The 19,761-nt window shown below is 35.6% G+C and overlaps 3 long non-coding RNA genes across 16 annotated transcripts; 2 read left to right on the top strand and 1 right to left on the bottom strand.

Annotated features, from left to right (window-relative positions):
* The first annotated feature begins 3,809 nt into the window (after positions 1-3,809).
* Positions 3,810-6,950, top strand: LOC110900088. Of its 5 annotated transcripts, none has more exons than XR_004876492.1 (5): positions 3,810-3,970; positions 4,914-5,631; positions 5,711-5,807; positions 5,930-6,135; positions 6,490-6,950. It is a non-coding gene; the product is annotated as an uncharacterized LOC110900088 (long non-coding RNA). The 5 variants fall into 5 exon arrangements; XR_004876491.1 differs by having other exon boundaries at positions 4,914-5,647; XR_004876490.1 differs by having other exon boundaries at positions 3,817-3,970; positions 4,914-5,058; positions 5,500-5,807.
* Positions 6,951-9,952: 3,002 nt separating this feature from the next.
* Positions 9,953-12,583, top strand: LOC110900089. 8 transcript variants are annotated; one of them, XR_002570760.2, is made up of 8 exons: positions 9,956-10,285; positions 10,643-10,744; positions 10,836-10,896; positions 11,006-11,114; positions 11,215-11,276; positions 11,421-11,507; positions 11,631-11,932; positions 12,208-12,583. It is a non-coding gene; the product is annotated as an uncharacterized LOC110900089 (long non-coding RNA). The 8 variants fall into 8 exon arrangements; XR_004876485.1 differs by having other exon boundaries at positions 9,954-10,285; positions 11,215-11,507; positions 11,640-11,932; XR_004876487.1 differs by having other exon boundaries at positions 9,954-10,285; positions 11,215-11,507; positions 11,631-11,755.
* A 2,406-nt stretch (positions 12,584-14,989) lies between these two features.
* LOC110900090 lies at positions 14,990-18,186 on the bottom strand. 3 transcript variants are annotated; one of them, XR_004876481.1, is made up of 5 exons: positions 18,034-18,186; positions 16,978-17,674; positions 16,152-16,238; positions 15,943-16,039; positions 14,990-15,282 (listed from the first exon to the last, which is right to left on the bottom strand). It is a non-coding gene; the product is annotated as an uncharacterized LOC110900090 (long non-coding RNA). The 3 variants fall into 3 exon arrangements; XR_002570775.2 differs by having other exon boundaries at positions 17,528-17,674; XR_002570777.2 differs by having other exon boundaries at positions 17,528-17,674; positions 18,048-18,186.
* Between the last annotated feature and the right edge of the window lie 1,575 nt (positions 18,187-19,761).

Below are 19,761 nucleotides of genomic sequence, written 5' to 3'. Positions count from 1 at the left end.
TCAACAACTGAAGTTGAAACTTAGTAGCGCAGCTATCCTCTCGTTACCTGAAGGCACAGACGATTTTGTTGTTTATTGCGACGCGTCAATCCAAGGACTTGGTTGTGTGTTGATGCAACGTGAGAAAGTCATTGCTTACGCATCACGCCAACTCAAGGTTCACGAAAAGAACTACACCACTCATGACTTAGAGTTGGGAGCAGTGGTGTTTGCGCTCAAGATATGGAGGCATTACTTGTACGGTACCAAGTGCACCATTTACACACTGATCAAAAGAGTCTCCAGCATATCTTCGATCAGAAGGAGTTGAACATGCGACAGCGTCGATGGGTCGAACTTCTTAACGACTACGAATGCGCAATCAAGTATCATCCAGGCAAAGCTAATGTGGTGGCGGACTCTCTCAGTCACAAAGAAACCAAACCTAAGTGTGTACGTGCGTTACAGCTTACCATTCACACCAGTCTTCCTACCCAAATTCGTGATGCTCAGGTCGAAGCATTGAAGGAAGAAAACATCAAGGCAGAGTCACTGCGAGGCATGGAAAAGAAACTCGAACGTAAGGAAGACGGCACTTACTACTTCATGGAACGTGTTTGGGTTCTACTCTTTGGAAACTTCAGAGAAATCGTGATGGACGAAGCACACAAATCTTGCTACTTGGTGCATCCTGGTTCTGACAAGATGTACCAAGACCTCAGAACTCTCTACTGGTGGCCCCACATGAAAGCTAACATAGCGACCTATGTTAGTAAATGTTTGACCTGTGCTAGGGTCAAGGTTGAATACCAAAAGCCATCAGGCCTACTTCAACAACCAGAGATCCCGATATGGAAATGGGAGCAAATTTCCATGGATTTTGTTACTAGCCTACCTAGATCTCAATAAGGAAATGATACCATTTGGGTAATAGTGGATCGACTGACAAATTCTGCACACTTTCTGGCTATTAAGGAAATGGACAAGTTCTCTACTCTTGCAGTCATTTACCTGAAGGAAGTAGTTGCGAGGCACGGGGTGCCAACTTCCATCATTTCTGATCGTGATCCGCGTTTTGCATCTGATTTGTGGCAGGCGTTGCACAAATCCTTTGGCTCACGTCTAGATATGAGCACAACATATCATCCACAGACGGATGTGCAGACTGAATGCACCATCCAAACTCTTGAAGATATGCTTCGAGCATGTGTAATCGACTTTGGTAACGGCTGGGAAAGACACCTACCTTTGGTGGAGTTTTCGTATAACAACAATTACCACACCAGCATCCTGGCTGCTCCGTTTGAGGCGTTGTATGGATGGAAATGCCGATCACCCTTATGCTGGGCAGTGGTTGGCGACAGCCAAATCACTGGCCCAGAACTCGTAGTCGACACGACGGAAAAGATTGCCCAAATACGACAACGAATGGCGGCAACTCGTGCCCGTCAGAAAAGCTACGCTGATAAGCGCAGGAAACCGCTTGAGTTCCAGGTTGGGGATCGAGTGCTACTTACAGTCTTACCTTGGAAAGGTGTGGTCCACTTTGGTAAGCGGGGCAAGCTAAATCCACAATATGTTGGACCTTTCGAAATCACTGAGAAAATCGGCAAAGTGGCGTACAGACTGAATATGCCCGAAGAGCTCAATGGTGTTCACAACGTATTCCATATGTCAAATCTGAAGAAGTGTCTGTCAGATGAGACCCTCATAGTTCTTTTCAAGGAACTCACTATCGACGATCAGTTGCGATTTGTCGAGGAACCGGTGGAAATTACGGACCGGGAAGTTAAGACTCTCAAGCGTACCGAGATACCCATTGTTCGAGTTCGTTGGAACTCCCGCTGTGGCCCAGAGTTCACCTGGGAACGAGAAGACCAAATGAAACACAAGTATCCCCAGTCGTTTAAGAAAGATGAGTCCACTGCTGAGGCTGAAGCTATTGCGGAATTTCGGGACGAAATTCCAAACCAACGGGGGGATGATGTGATACCCCAGGAAAACCAGGAAACCACGCAACCTAACTAGCTTCCTCAGTAACTACGTGCTAAATTTTGGGACGAAATTTCTTTCAACTTGGGGATGATGTGACAACTCGTATTTTAGAACTTTTCCTTTGTGCTTGATGTAACTTGTATGAGTTTTACGTGACAAATTGTTATGCTTGATTTTAATGGAATACGACAAGTTTGAATGATTACATGTTATGTGATTATATTGTAAGTATGTATATATATAACAACTACGTGGTCGCACAACATGTGACCGATCGCACAAACACTTGGGCGCACAATTTGTCTTTTGTCACACACCTGTCTCGGCCCACTCTGCTTGAACTCGAGACCTAGGGGCAGCCCATGAATGGGTTCGGCCCACTCCCTCATACGCATAACAATATGAGGATTGGTATACTCCTCATAATTCACAAAAATACTCAACATACACAAAACCCTAAGCGCGCTCTCTCTCTCTCTCTCTTTGGAACCCGACGGCAACCCCCATCTTTCGAAGCTCCCTTTGTGTTCATCTTGAATTGGGACGTGGTTGACCACAAATAGCTCAAGTGACCTTTTGTTTATCTGCCGAGCTAATCTAAGGTGAGTTCACACTTTCTACAAGGCATGGGATTCCCGGTGGTTTGGGAATGGGTTAACGGTTAATAAGGAAACCAGCGTATTCTCCTTGGGTAGAATACGTACTCCCACCCTCTTAGGTGAAGGGTGACAACATTGAAACCTGCGTGTTCTCCTTGGGTAGGACACGTACTCCCACCCTCTTAATTGAAGGGTGACAACATTGAATGACACTTAACAAAACTTTATCATTAAGTCCCTCATTTTATATCGACTTAATCGCCGGGCCAATGGCGAACTATAAGAAATTAGGGTGTTTACCCACACATAATTTACCTACACATGTAAATGTGTGGGTATTTACCTACACATGTTTGTATATGTGTGGGTAATGGTTGATAATATATTTTCATAATGATTAACACTTAATATGTGTTGGTAATGGATTTTAGCCACACTTGGTGTTGGTGGGAAAATTTCCCCCCAAAATTGGCAATCGATTAAATATTAAATTACCTACACATGTGTCAAATTTTCGTCATGTGTAGGTAAATTATCTACATATATGCAAAAAAACTAATATATGTGTAGGTAAATGATTATGTTTGCCAACACATAATTTAAAAAAAATATGTAGATAAACTAAGTTAATATTTATTTATTTTATTTTTTTAAAAATGACGTGGCAAATTAAACGCCTACACATGTTTAAATGTACAATATGTATACGTCAAAACTAGGCTTTAGCCACATTTTTTCCAAAATCGACCTGCCACATATCTGAATATATGTGTGGCTAAAGGTCATTTATAATATTGTAAAACACTTTTAGCCACACATTTTATTTATTAATGTGACCATTGAATAACAGTTTAACACCTTTCGCCACACATTTTATTATTAATGTGACATTGTATAACACTTCAAAACCTTTAGCCACATTTTTAGTAAAAAATGTGACATTAACTAGCCATAACTCATAAGTGTGGCGATATATGACCTATTGCCACAATATTTTTTTGATTCATGTGACGAAATACATCTTTTAGAAACCTTTAGTCACACTTATAATTAAAAATGTGACAATCACTAGCCACAGTCATAGCAGGCTTTTAATAATGTGACTAAAACATAATTTATATGGTCAGTTACGAATTTGTGTGACCAAAGGTATCATTATTAGTCACTTATAATATTTATTTGTGGCTAAAAGAAAAATGCGACTATAACTATTCTTTGGTCACAGCCTAGTCATTTTACGTGACCATCCAGTCATCCACCCTCCACGTGCAATTGGAGCCCTAATCCATCACCTGCTACGATAAGTTCAACTTCATCGCTTATCCATTTTTGAGAAAATTTTGATAATATGCAATATCCACTGTTCATCAACATCGGTTGAAGCTCGTCTTGGTTTGGTAAGTTATTTACACCAAAACTTTGAGAAAATTAGGTTATAGAATTAGAAAGAGTTAATTACTGTTTTCGTCCCTGTGGTTTGTCAAAAATCACTATTTCAGTCCATTAGTTTAAAAATTGCGATTTCAGTCCTGTGGTTTCACTTTCGTAACCATTTCAGTCCTTGTGGTTTCACTTTCGTAACCATTTCAACCCATTATTTTGTTATGTACAGGGACTGAAATGGTTACAAGGTGGACTGAAATGGTTACGAAAGTGAAACCACAGGGACTGAAATCGCAATTTTTAAACTAATGGACTGAAATAGTGATTTTTGACAAACCACAGGGACGAAAACAGTAATTAACTCAATTAGAAATCTTATAACTGAAATTACCGATTATGAATTTAGTTTTGTTCGTATTTGGTTTTGTAGGTTTTTCTGAATTTATTTTGGTCGTGAGTGGTCGAATTACTTTGACGTTTAAAAATTAGGGCTTGCAATTATGTAGATTTTTTATATGTGGTGTCGAGCATTCTGAATCTTTCCAGTATTATGATCTTGGGCTTCACATGTATATGATTGAAGATGAAGATATATATGAATCTTTATGTATTTCCTTGTTGTATATAGAACTGCGATTATTGTTGTAGTGTGATTTACTGATTTTGGATGTTCAACTTTTCTCTAGTCAACTTGTTGTCTGATGAAATGCCTCTTAATTAATGGTTTATTAGTTTGGATGTTAACGCCTGTAATGTGCAAATTATTCAATCTTATGTGGTTATGATAATGTTGAGATAGTGTTAAATTGTCTAGTTGTGGACATTCAATTTTTTTGTATTGGTTTTTAATAAATTCGTATGATATCTTGAATCTTGATGTGTGTATTACTATCAACTCAAGGCATGCTAATCATATTTAGTGATAGAAATGACAATTTTCTTTTCTTTTCTATGTAGACCTGTGCAAAGTGTTGCAGCTGCTCAAACTTCAAAACTGCTTTAAGACCACCCGTAGGGGGGGGGGGGGGTTTGCATTTTTCTCAAAAAAACGGCCAAACAGGCCTTGGGACCGCCCCCGGGAGCATTTTTCTTGAAAAAATGGGTGGGGCGTCCTATTTTAAACGCCTGCACTTGATTTTTTGGCCAATAAGACCGCTGCCAACACCTGCCCTTGATGTTTTGGCCAATAGTTTTAATTTGAAAAAAAAATAATAATTGGGTATTGATTGGTTGGGGCATTATGGGGCATTATACCACTAGAACCATTTTAAGATAATGCCCCATAATGCCCACATGCTGACTGGACCACCACATGGCACAAAACGACAAAGGGTAGGGACATTATCTTCCCCTCCCACTACACATGTTCTTAGTTCAATACTCATTTAATTTAATGACTGAATCCAACTGTACCATATGAGGCAGTGCGTACAACCTTTTTTTATGATTTTTATATTATGTTACTATGGTTGACTTTTGACTTTTTTGACCCTGGTTTCCTGTTTATCTAAGTTATTATCAACATGGTCTTGTATGCTTGCAGGGTGTGCCAAGTTACTTTGGTAGCTGCTGTTTTAAATTTCAAGGTTTGTGATGTGACTAAGTGATGCAGATGTGATTTGTTTTGTCCTGAGGGTTCGAACCTTAGTAACATCGCCACGAGAATACTGTATTGGTAACAAGATCATTTGGTACATGTACATTATTATCACTCTTTGCGTATCGTTTTATGAAAGCCTAACAATTTTTATTAGCAACAAAAACCCTGGGTAGCCGGGATCACCCAGCACACCTGCCTAGAGGAAACCCACAATCTCCAAAAACTACAACAGTACAACTACAAACATCTAGGTATAAATACCCCCAATCTCCTCTCTCCATTCTATAAACGAATTCCACTGTTTCTTTCGCACTTCACTCGTTTCAACTTATAAACATATACATGATTCACCATCTTTGATCTTCCATTTCAGTTGGTTTTGCTACTGTTTCATTGATGGACAAGAGAGTCGAAGCCATGTGAGAGTTCGAACCCACCACCAGCCAACTGTTGAAACTCCCGCTCGCTATTGTCCCTTTTGTGCCTGAAGATGTTGTTGTCTTTGTTGTTGGTGCCCTCTCCGGTGCTACTGCCAAAATAATTATTGCCCATCTTGACCGGATTAAACTCACCTTGCAGGTCCCAAATTCAAATTTAATCTAGAATTGTTGTGTTGTTTTAATGCTAGTTGTATCGTCCCCTTTACTCCACAAAAATGTAACCAAACCATAACCACAACTTCAAGATATTTTTGATGTTCTATATAGGTGTGAAATGGTGCAAATGTGTCTGAAAGCTTTCAGTCAAATACTTTTTTAAATAATAAACTTTTAAAATTAAGTTGGTATATTGTATTAAAAGAAACCATTTTTTTTACTGAAAGTAGGTTTTTTTACATGCAGTTTATCATTTGATGAAGTTGCAAATTATAACTTTATTTCAGCAGTCCAAGGTTTGGGTATGTTTATAGAGCTGGTTTTCAATTTGATACAGGGATTATGCTTTTGCAATGTTATAAGAGGTTGGTTGTTGTTATGGCTGGTGAGTTAAATATGTTGGGGGAGGGGTATGATTATTGGCATGAAGTTGCTGCTTAGAATGAATATTTAAGCATGGGTTCGGTTTGGCTTGGTTTGGTTTTAGTTTCCAACGGTTCAGTTTCGGAATCAACCCGTAAACACCCCTAGTGGGTATGGTTAGTTGTATTTTGTTATAGGTTGGATGTGCTAAAAGGTTGCTGATTGGGGCTACTATGGGGGAATAGAGGTCAAGACTACTAGGAAGTTTGAAGAGAAGATTTATATCTTATAAGTTTGGTTAATTTTTTTTATTATTGTTTGTTTCTCTGTTTGGGTGCTTTTAAGAGGTTAATGATTCCAGTTCTACCCCTCTTGTAAGGTAAAAAGAATGTAGCATATCGTCCAATTTTTTATGAATGGGTCGTTTGGGTTGTATTCTTTTCTAACGGGTCATATGTATTCTTTGTGTAGCGTGTATTATTTTATCTTCCTATATTAATAAACGAAAATCTTTTTGTACACGTGTCACTCTCTGGTAACTCCTCCCTTTTAATAGTAGTATTACATATTAATTTTATACACAAAATATAATATAATATTAAATAATATAGTTAGAGATAAACGTCAAAGTTCAAATTTAAATAATAATTATCTATAACAAATATAAATGTATCAAATAATATAATAAGTATAATATTATTTAATATAATTAGAGATCAAACGTATAATTTCAAATTTAATTAATAGTAAATTACTTTTTGAGTCTCTAAGTTTTAGTGGTTTTAACCACTTGAATCCAAAATCAAAAAGTTTAACACTTTGAGTCTCTAACCGCTAATTCACACCCTCTGTAAAAAAAAAAAAATTCAAAAAACCTTTTGTAAGGTTAATTTTTCTAAGTTCTCACAACTTGTAGAAGTTTTTATTTTACCCTAACCATATATATTTGTTAAGATAAAATATATTATTTGGATATAAACTATAATTACTAATAAAGTATCAAATCACATGTACAAGTAACGAAAATACAACTGTTCTTTATTTTTACTAATTTATCTAAATAAATCATTTCATTAATAAGGATTATATACAAGTTTATAATTTATTGTAAGCTAGTTTTATTATAAACAAAAATCAAACACGTGTATTATTTTTTTTATTATTATTCATGTTGATTTTGAAAACTTTATTCAATTTGTTGGATTCATTGATACCAGTTGACTTTAAAAAGTCAAGAATGTACATTCAAGTAGGGATGAGCGTGGTATTGGTACCGGTACCGAAAATACCGATACCGAAATTCGCCAAAACTAGGTACCTGTACAGAAATATTCGGTACGGGACCGACATTTGAAGGTAAAATTCGGTATTTTACCGGAGCCATACCCAACCGGTACTGATACCGAAAAAGACAAAAAGTGGGTACCGGCATCGAAAAAATTCGGTATGAAAAATTCGGTACCGGTTCCCAGTACCAAATGCTCATCCCTACATTCAAGGGTAATAGAATGCAGTTGACGTTGAAAAGTCAGGAATGTCATAACTTTGACAAACGTTGGTGTTGCTAATGTTATGATCTGCTCATAATATTTGTATGAATTTTGGTGGTTGCTATCAAGTTCTAAGTTCATTGACTTTATTAAAAGTCAAATATAATACTTATGAATATGAAATCAAACATGACAGAAGTTAATGATCTTAGATATCCCCACATATGAGTTCTCAAACTGTACTTGTTGGGTCGCCACGCGAGAGTCGGGTTGTTCAAAAACCTCAGGCTCGGAGTTTGCTCGAAAAAAAATAAAAATCAACTCGGTTTTAAATGATTCAAGTCACTCAGCTTGGTTTGTAAATGAGTCAGGCCCCTTAGCTTGACTTGTAAACGAGTCGAGCCCCAACCAAGGTAGGTTTGGTTCGTTTCGTGGCTCGCTCGTTTGGCTCATTTAAATTAAACTTCATATGTGTGTGTATATATATTATTAAACAATGGTGTTTAATGAGTAATAATGTTATACTTTATGGAAAGAAATAGATTGTTAAGCTATAGTTTTAATTTGTAATAATGAATTAAAAAAATATAGATTAAGGTAACCCGCTTTCGTCTCTTGATCGTCTTTTTTAGTTTGCCCAAAATTAGTTTTCATGAGGAAACCCCATAAATATGGGAAAACCCCCTTGTGTGAATCGAACCCAGGACCTAATGGTTTCTAAGTCTTATCCCACCCAAAGTTGTCACTAGGCTACAATGTCATGTGCATATCATACATGTCTTAATCAACCATATTGGGCCTTAATATATCACAATGGACAATAATAGATCGTACATGTCATAATGGACTATGTTGGATCATAGTGGATCACAATGGACAATAATAGATCATGCATGTCTTGATGGACCATATCAGATCTTAATCGATCACAATGGACAATATTACACCCTGCATGTCTTCATAGATCATATTGGATTATTAGGCCTTAATGGATCACAATGACCAATAGTGGATCATACATGTCTTAATGGACCATATTGGGCCTAAATGAATCATAATGACTAATAGTAGATCATACATGTCTTAATGGAGCATATGATGCCTTAATGGATCACAATGGACAATATTAGATCATACATGTCTTATTGGACCATATTGGGCCTTAATGGATCATAATGGCCAATAGTAGACCATACATGTCCTAATGGACCATATTGGGCCTTAATGGATCACATATTGGGCCTTAATGGATCATGATGGCCAATAGTAGATCATACATGTCCTAATGGACCATATTGGGTCTTAATGGACCATACTGAGTCTTAATGGACTATATTAAGTTTTAATGGATCACAGTAGCCAATAATGGATCATACATGTCTTAACAAACTATATCAGCAGACTAAAAAACATACGACTTTTAGTAAGGGTTCAGACGAGCTGAGTCAAGCTCGACTAGGCTCGAGCTCAAGCTTGTTTAACTTATGAAGGTTGGAGCTCGGCTTGATTTGTGCTTAGTTTTTAGGCTAGAGCTGGGCTCATAAATAGTTTTTCAAGCTCGTGCTTAGCTCAGGCTTAGAGCTCGGGCTCGGCTTGTTTAATATTATTAATTAATAAAAATGTATATATAATATAGTTTTTTAGAATATTATAAATGCTATTTAATATTATTTTAATATAATTAAAATTTAAATAAATAGTGAGCTCGTGGTTTTTTCCTAAATGTGCTTGGTTTTGGGCTCGGGCTAAGGCTCGAGCTCGTTTAAACACGACTAATTTTGAGTTTTTTTAGTTGAAATTGACTAAGTCACGAGTAGCTCAACTCATTTATACACTTGTGCCTTAACTATTATTTGTCACGGTGTCACCTATGCCTTAACTATTATTTGTCTATGCTCATATGGCATTTATTTACCCGAAAATTCATTTCCCACCTCCCAAAATCAATCTAAATTTTCATTTCCCTACCCAAAAATCATTTCCCTCCTACCGAAATCAATATGAATTTTTATTTCCCTCCTACAAGATTCATTTCCCCCAATCAATTCAAATGAAAGACCCAAGCTTCCTTTTACATACTCAACCTTTGAACCGCAACCCTAATCCCTAACAATCAAGGATGATGATGGTGGTTATGACAGTGGTTCTGGTTGTAATGTTACAGCGACTAATGTTTAGATCGAAGGTGATGGTGTCGTGAAGGAGGGTGTGCGGGAGAGGTGGTTGTTGACGGTGGGTAAGAGCTGTGGAGGTTTTCGTCAACTTCCTCTATTCCATTCGGTTAGTCTTGAACACATGCAGTGATTCTATTTAGTTTAGTCTCAGTTAGAACCTATAACTACTTGTTGATAGAGTGGATATATTTATATAGTTGGTGTTTGTTGTTTTTAATTATTGGTTTAGTCTTATAAGTTATAAGGTGTTTTGTTTCTTATTTTTCTACAAATTTGAGCCCTAATTATTTTCTGCCATGTAATGGAACTGGCATATTTGTATTTTTCTACATGTTTCAGCCCTAATCATTTAGAGGAGCCATGGTGATTAGGGTATTAGCTGCATCTAGTAGTTAAAATTTTAAGAAATTTCACATTGGATATCAGCTAATGTAATTAAGTTCTTGAAAAAACTTGTTTTTAGCATCCTACCAACGAGACAAAGAAGCAAAAAGGCAGAAAATATGGAGAAGCGCATGCAGACCGAGTGTAAGGAGTTTAATGATGCAATGTTAAGGAGAAAAATGTAATTATAACCAGTTCTGGTTCTTTTCCAAAAAACAAAATGTATTTGCTACTTTTCAGAATTAATTCTAGTTTATAATCTTATCTTTCAGGGATTCGCCTTTGCCTGAGACAAGGGGCGTATGCCTTTCTGAAGAGCTGACCGTTGCAACTGTACGCCTTTTAAAAACTTAATAGTTGATAGAATGATACTTGTTATTTGTTACTTCGCTTTTACGTATTAATTAGATTATATTTGTATAATTTTATTGCCTTTCTGAAGAGCTGACCAAGAATCGATGGCAGTTGGTTTGTTGGAATGAGAACTCTGCATCACAAGCTTACATGTAGATGTGAAGTTACCGCCATTCTTGTTCTATATGTCTTCCAAGGTGATATCTTTATGGATACGTTTTGAGTTAAATTCATTAATTTGCACAAATGACATGTGGGAAATTAATTTAAAGCCTTTTTGGTGATTAAATGCTGCAGGTTGCCGCTAATTGGATCCATTCTTGCTCATGAGCTGATGCATGGTTGGTTATGATATAACGGTAACTAAAAAAGTTTCTATTTTTCTTTCAAGAAATTAAAAAAAGACTTGAATCGTGAAATTTCACATTTTCCATATTAACTCTTCTTAATGTTCATGACCTGATGCATGGCTGGTTACGCCACATTGCTCGCGAAATCAAAAGTGAAAGTGAAAATCATGCATAAAATAGAATCGGAAATGAAGTTGAAAGCTTTGAGGTGAATTTAAGCAAGACGCCTTGTAGTTCTAGGTATCCATGTATTTTGACAACTTGCATGCTTTGAAATTTTTTGATTTTGAGAAATTTAAATCTAATATATTCAGACCTATATTAGTGTATCAATAAAATGTAGCTTGATTTATTTTCTACTAGTGAATGCAGGCACACTTACTTTGAGCTGCTGAAGTTAAAAAGCCATTGAGTGGATAATGTCGTATCTTGATGGTCACTATGTTGTTGGACTGAATCAAACCACAACAGCACCGGTTCCAACAAAGGTAACCAAGCTTAATCCATCTTCTTTATTAGTTGTCGATGAGACATCGAATCAGACAAACCCCAAAGGTGCAGTTGTAGATGCTACTTATAACTATAATGCTTCATCTTTCGTAACAAACTCTAGTACAAATGATGAAAACAAAGGAGATGCATCAGACACATCTTTTTGTAAGAAGGTTGGTTAATTTTTCATATTAATCTTTATCTTCTTTTTTAATAAGAAAGAAAAAATAAAAACTTGTTTTAGTTGTGGATTTGATTTGGTTAGATAGCATACTAACAGAACCTGATTCGACTAAAGTCCAGGCTTCCTAAAAATCGCCTAAAAACAATCTAGAAATGAGCTAATAAAATATTTCACATGCTATCCTTGATTAGGTACTTGACTCGCATCTTATCTTTAACCGAACCTATCATTTGATCAAAAACTAAAACAAATCAGTTGTTGCAGGATATTCGTCCAAAGGCGAACAAGTTGCCGGTAGGACCACGCATGGTGAGAAATCGGGATTTTCCAAGATGCACTTACGATGAAAATTTACCAATCACAAAGAACTTTAACGCAATAGGAAGTTGATAAAAAATGTTGAAGGCATGCCATGCTCTATTATCTGATCATAGTTTTTGCATCACTATCAAGTCAAAAAGGAGTGAGTTCATAGACATGAAGAAAACAACCTATAAATAGTTTTAGTTTATGTGTGTTGTCATTTCTTTTTTCAACTTTTGTAGATAGATTTTATCAGAGGTTTTTTATTAGTCTTAAGTTGAAAACTTATGTATCAATTTTGTTTTATTATTGTTAATATAATTTGGTTTTAGGTTTTTTTCATGTTTACAAATGTTTTTATTTTACAAAAAAAAATGACTAATTACACGAAAATGGCCATATAGAACCACAATAAATACGTGTAGCCAAAGCTTAAACAATAGTCACACTTAAAATTACTAAAAGTCATGTGGCTATATATAACCATTAGTCACACCATGGTCATTTTATTTTTTTGATATGACAGAATATTAGCAAACGTCATAGGTAAAAAAATACTGTGTGACCAAAGGTTACACAATAGCCACACTTAAAAATAAAAAAAATTCATGTGGCTTTACATATTTTTTAGCCACGCCATCCTTGTTTTGTTTTTTATGTGACAGAATATTAGCATACGTAATGGACAAAATGAATATGTGTGACCAAATGTTAGATGGTAGCCACACTTAAATTATAAAGTTTCATGTGGCTTTACATAATCATTAGCCACATTATCGTTACATTATTTTTCTATGTGACGGAATGATAGCAAACGCCATGAGAAAAGTAAATTATATGTGACCAAAGGTTAGCCATTAGCCACACTTAAAAACACAAAACTTTATGTGGCTTTACATAAACATTAGCCACACTATGGTCACTTTTTTTTTCTTGTGTGACAGAATGATAACAAACGTCATGTGAAAAAAAAGAATGTGTGACCAAAGGTTAAACAATAGCCACATTTAAAATTACAAAACTTTATGTGTGACTAAAGGTTAGACAATAGTCACATTCAAAATTACAAAGTTGTTTTGTGTGTCTAGAAATAGTTTTTAGCCACACTTATAGTAAACTCATGTGACTAAATAATAAAACGACCACACTTATAGTAAGTTCATGTGGCCGTTGCTACCATTTAGTCACACTTAATGAACGAAATGCTTGATTACAACAACTTTTTTTGCCACATTTTTTAATTGATGTGACTAAATCAAACTTTTATGTGACTATATGATAGAAACGGACACACTTACAATAAATTCATGTGGCTGTTGCTACTATTTAGCCACACTTATTGTACAGAATGTCTAATTGCAGCAAGATATGTGGTACCCTATAGCCACACTTTTAGGTTGCTACGGCCACTAAACGTGAATGTGGCTGTATGATACCTACGATGACTCGACCTTTGGTCACACTTGAGCTGGAAAAAAAACGCGTGGCGAAAGGTGTATGGTCACACTTTTTTTGTGTGGCCGTAAGCCTTTTTTGACGTAGTAAATATATATTTTTTGATGATGTGGCAAAACAAATATCTACACATATTTAGAAATGTACAATATGTGTAGATATTAAATGCATATAAAATACATATTTAAATATATTTTATAAGGTGATGTGGCAAAACAAATACCTACACATATTCATAAATGTACAATATGTATAGATATTTGATACATATAAAATAATTTATGAGGGCTCCAAGCTCCATCTAAAGCTCAAGCTTGGTTTGTTGGTAATTTTTCAAGCTAGGCTCTGACTTGACTCCTATTTGATTTATTAATTTATATAAATTATAATTATATAATTTTCAAACTTTTATATATAACATAACATATATCTATACTATACATATAATGCATATCCGAATGGCAGAAATGGTCATTTGCCACTTTTTCAACACACTACAAGAAAACTGGGTTTTTAGTACGCGCAAAAGCGTCCTAAAATGCTATTTTATAGGACCTTTCATTTAATAGGACCAACGGTAAAAGCGTTTCATGTAAAGGGGTCGTAATAAGTCCCAGAACTAAAAAAGCGTCCTAACATCTCAAGTAAGATTATGAAACCAATTTTGTGGTCGCGTAATATGTCTTTGAACAACCAAAATAGTGTCCTAATAAAAACATATTAGGACACTTTTACGATGTTCTAACATGTGCTTACATACTTTTAATCTTTTGATACACTTACAAGCGTCCTTAGAAATTAATTGATAGGACCCTTATGATGTAACATTATAGCTAATTTGGTACCAAGAAAAGGGTCCTAATATACCAAATAAGATCATGAAACCAATTTTATGGTCGCATAATATGTATATAGATAACTTGAATAGCGTCCTAAAAAGAACATATTAGGACACTTTTACAATCACTACAAAAAAAATTGTCATCTTGTGGCACACAAAAAGTGCCACAAAAAACCAAAAAAATGCCACTAAAGACCTTTGTTGGAATGGGCGGCACCCAAAAAAAATGCCACTAGAAGCGATGACCCTAAAGCCTATTAGTGGCACTTTTTTGATCTGCCACTACAATCTTTTGGGCTTTTAGTGGCACTTTTTTGTTTGCCACTATATAGTTTTGAGCTTTTAGTTGTACAAATTAAATGCCACTATAGACATTTATCATATTAGTTTTGATTAATTAAAATCATTATTTATTTACAATATAAAATAAAAATAAAAATAAAAGTAGAAAGCATAATATCATAACTTCTATTATCTTCCAAATGTCTAACAAGTGTCACATTAAGTCTAAATATCTAACATATAAAACAAAAACCTAACAAATATTTAAATAAAAACTCGAAACTTCATTATGCTCATAAATAATATCCTCATCAATTGTGTCATGGTTGATGGTTATCACCAACTCCCATTATGCAATATTTCATATCCTCTTCACCATTTGGTCATTCACCCTCCTTACAATGGTTTGCAACATATGACATCCATCTTGCTAAACCAACAGCTCTCTGACTGAAACACTGAAACATTGAAGACAAAAAGTATTATTTCTAAATTCCAGATGCACAAGTTAAACTTTTAAAAAGTTTAAAAGAAACTGATTAATAGAAACAAGCTTTTTCAAGTGAAATAATCAAGATTCTATAATCATTTGCCAATTGAAACAAAAGTGGAACTAAGATCAAGGGTACATAATAAACTTAAGCCATGGTAGTAGCCATTCCACCTTGTCATGTAAAATCGAAGACACAATTAGTTGCAAAGAGCAAAAATTTTAACATGTGAAAGTTGAAATTAGAGTTAGCCATTTTAGCCCATTTAATAAAGAACTAGCAAGTGCACCCCGCGCGTTGAGCTGGGCTCGTACTATTTGTAAATTTCAAATCTATCTATGATTAGCCAACTTTTGAGAATAAAGTAGTACTAACTGTAACCATGATGAGTCGGAACGGTATCGGTATTTTGGTTACTTTAACAGTCAATACCGGTACCGAACTGTAACCATGACGGTTATTTTTTATACCAGAACCGGTACTCGTTTTTCGGTATCGGTACAACGCTCATATCCCTAGAATAAAGCATCAGAATAAATTTTAATAACATAAGCTTACGCATTTACACCATGAGATGCCTAATCAATTGCAAATAAAAGAAGATAATATTGTACTCTTGATATTTACCAATGGAAGTTTGTTGGTGCTAATATTCCTGTTTCGAGTATCTTTCACACAGTTCATCAACTTTCTATAAGTAACGAGTTTGTATTGCTAAATAGACCTGAAAAGAACATTATACAAACCAACAAATATATTCACTAAAAGCTCATGTAAATAATACATCATTCCATGCTAAATTATTAGAATAATGTTAAGTACCTGAAGTCACTTACCGTATAATTAAAAAGTTGACTGTCAGATTTTTCCCTTATATATGCTATATGTCCCAGCATCCATTTTTTGCTAGCTTCTTTTGTGAGCTGCAAATAAGACTCATAAATAACAAATTAAATAAGTTTAACTAAATGAGCTGTAGAGGACGCACAAATTTAGTGGAACTAGAGGTAGTAATTTTTTATCCATTTTTTTTACGAATAGACAATTTTGGCTTGCGTCTCAATCGTAGACGGGTCATTCTAAAAACATGCTAAAAAGAAATGGGTGGAATGTGTCAAACGAGTGAAAAGTTGCTCGAACTCTATATTTTTAACGTATAACCTCCCAAATCATTCATGTTCAAAAGACTCCGATTATAATTTCAAAAATATTGTTTTTTTTCTCATGAATCTATTTTACAGCAACAATTAAATGAACTAGATTGAGCAGTGGCAAAGCTTGAAAATTTTAACCGGGGGGTCGGAAGTCACCGGACCTAAAAGTATATACCTAGGGGGGTCGAAAACGTACATACCTAAAAATTTCTATACGAAACGTACATACATAACACTACTAAGCGAAAAGTTCGGGGGGTAGGACCCCCCCCCCCCCGGGTCGAAAACGTATATACCTAAATTTTATATTCAATTCAATGGGTTGTATGATCCAGGTAAAAAAAAATAAAAGCATATTACAGTATGTCGAAGTACCTTCAGAAACTGAATTAAAGATTTAAATTGTCCACTATCTTCTCATATTGTATCATGTACAAACTTAATAAAAAAAGTCTTCGAATCATAATATCTAGTGACAGTAAAAAACCCTCAAGTGCAGAATGTGTACCTGACCATAATTGTTCCATCTCCGGCAAAATACCTATTTTGCTGAGAACCAATTCTAACCGGAACCTATTTTGCTGATGAGCCGTTCTGAGCCAAACCATATTAAATCCATTTTTAATTTAACCCGCTCTAACCCGAACCCAATCTAACCTGCCACTCAACCCAACCAGACCCAATCCCTTAACAATGTGACTACAACACCAATTATGGTTTAAGTCTTAGTTATCAATTTGATAGCTTCTTTTAATATTGTGGAATGTATAGAACATTGAGTTTATGAAAAGTTAAAAAAGAACCAGCTTTAAAGGGGATGGCACTCCAATAATGGGAAACAATCCAATCAAATTGTTTGCCGGTGTTAATAAAGCTTGTTCCTTTGGGCGTTAAAATTTTTACCCATTTTGAACCTCAAATCAAATTGCAGCAGTTCTTTTCTGTTTTAGATTTATAAATTTTTATAATCTGAACTCCATAGTTTAACTAAGATGAAGTAAAAAAAGAAAGAAGCTTACTATACTACCATTGAGATCAACAATAGGGTTTAAACGAACCTTAAGGGCTGAAGAGAGTGACTAAGGGAAGGCGAAGGGCTGCGTGACTGAGGTGCTGTTTGTTTTTTCAGAGTTAAAATGTCTGCAGTCTGCGGACCACATCTGCAGACATCTGTAGCAGAAGAAGTGGACTAAACCTCTCTGAGTCTGCAAGAAGAAAGCTGAAATAAACAAATAACATAAACCTAAACCTAAACGTAAACGTAAACAATTAACATAAACCTAAATCTAAACATAAACAATAAACATTGTATAAACATGAATCTGAAACAATAACCATAAACCTAAACATACACAATTAACACCCTGTTACAATCAAGATAATTACAATCAAGATAATTACAATCAAGATAATTCAAAACAAATAAATACATAAAATTAAGTAACATTTCGTGAACAATTGATATGAAATTATGAAAACTAATTACTTAAACATATAAAATGGTAAAGAACTAAAGATAAAGAATTGTGGGGTTTAAGATAAATCTAAAAAAAAGTGAAAGAACCTGTAAGCCGTTACCAATCATGCGGTTAACGGCATTGTTGCCGCCGCCGACGACGTTAGATGAAGGAGGTTACGTGTGGCCATTAATGTGTTTGGTCCTAGGGTTTTGTTGTTTTGAGAGCAGAAGTTCAAAGAGAAGAGAAGAGGAGAGAAGAGAGGAGGTAAAAAGAGTAGAAATGGCAATGGGCCAGGCTTGGGCCGGGTATTGGTAATTCCAGGCCCGTACCCGGTTGTAATTCTTTGTCCCATACCTGGTTCGTTACCCGTCGGGTATTTGTCGGATAATTACCCGTCGGGTATCGGGCTTACCCATGGGTATCGGGTATACCCGTTAATTTCATAAAAATACCCGTTGAGATAAATGTGCAATTTTTTACTTTGATGTTTATATAATTTACTATTTTAATGACTATAACAAATAAAAATATGATTAATAATTTACATCTTATATTCAGACCACATATACCAAACTAAATCAAAACGATTACTTAATTAAGTAATTGTATCAGGACCACCAAATTACATAACCATCTACATAATAAAGGTGATAGCTTCCATATCCAATATACATAATTAAAAATAAGTTATTTGTTCACTAAGAATTTGCCAAATACATATCCACATATGACGCTTGTGACGAGAGCAAGTTCTTCTTCGTTTGTCCAAGATGCCATAGCGGGTTCGTGGGATGTTGGGGTTGGGGTGACCGGCTGGGGTAGCGGGTTCGTGGGATGTTTGGGATGGACCACACGGTGGGGTTTGGGATGGACCACACGGTGGGGTTTGGGGTTATTTATAGGGGATGTTGGGGTTGGGGTGACCGGTTGGCCAAGCCAAACGGTTTGAATTTAAAATTCAAACTTTTCATATGTCCCACTATAACATGGCGGGGCCAGCCAATGGAACCAAGCCAGCTAGGATGTCAAGACCGCCCCACGCCCGGCTTGAAACCCAAGCCCCAAGGGCCACGCCCCAACCCAAGCCCACCCGGGGTGGTGGCTTGGGCGTTTTCCCCCAACCCACGCCAAAACCCCCGCCCCATACCCCACGGTCTTAGATCGTGAGGTATGGTGGGGCTTGGGTTGGGGGCATAAGTTAACACGTGGAGTTCGAGCCCTCCCATCGCCTAGTGACGTGTCCGTGGGGTATGGCGGGACATGGGTGCACGTTTGGGTTGGCAGGTTATTAAATATATAGATATATATATACATATATGTAAATATATATATGTATATATATATATAGTGTGAGGTTTATTCAGGAACACTAAAAAAGTGGGGAACCGACTTAAAAGTACTCGTACCTTATTTTTTATATACTATTATTTTTTACATATAATTTTTTAGAGTTAGTAGATGTTAGGGATGAGTTCGAAAGTATTATCTCGAAAATCGTAAAAAATGGATACTGGTATAGGTACGGTATAATACGGTACCGGTCATCCCTAGTCCATGGACCAAGTATATTATTACTTAGTTTGTAAACTATTTTTTAGATGTAACTTCACTTTAAGAAAATATATTTTTTGTTTTTAAAATATCTAAACAATCTAGCTCTTTCTCCAAAAATTGTTCATTAAACATTATACATAAAAATTTTTTAGAGTTAGTCGATGGATATTACTTTATAACTATTGTTACTGGTGTAACTATAATTTAAAAAAATAGATTTTGTTATTTATATACATATATTTAGAGTTAGTTGATGTATAGAATGGAAACATGTAGAA

This window comes from Helianthus annuus, chromosome 13 (genome assembly GCF_002127325.2).
Source record: "Helianthus annuus cultivar XRQ/B chromosome 13, HanXRQr2.0-SUNRISE, whole genome shotgun sequence".
In the NCBI taxonomy this organism is placed as follows: domain Eukaryota; kingdom Viridiplantae; phylum Streptophyta; class Magnoliopsida; order Asterales; family Asteraceae; genus Helianthus; species Helianthus annuus.
Note: the sequence above shows the minus strand (reverse complement) of the source record. Positions and strands in the feature narration are given on the sequence as shown.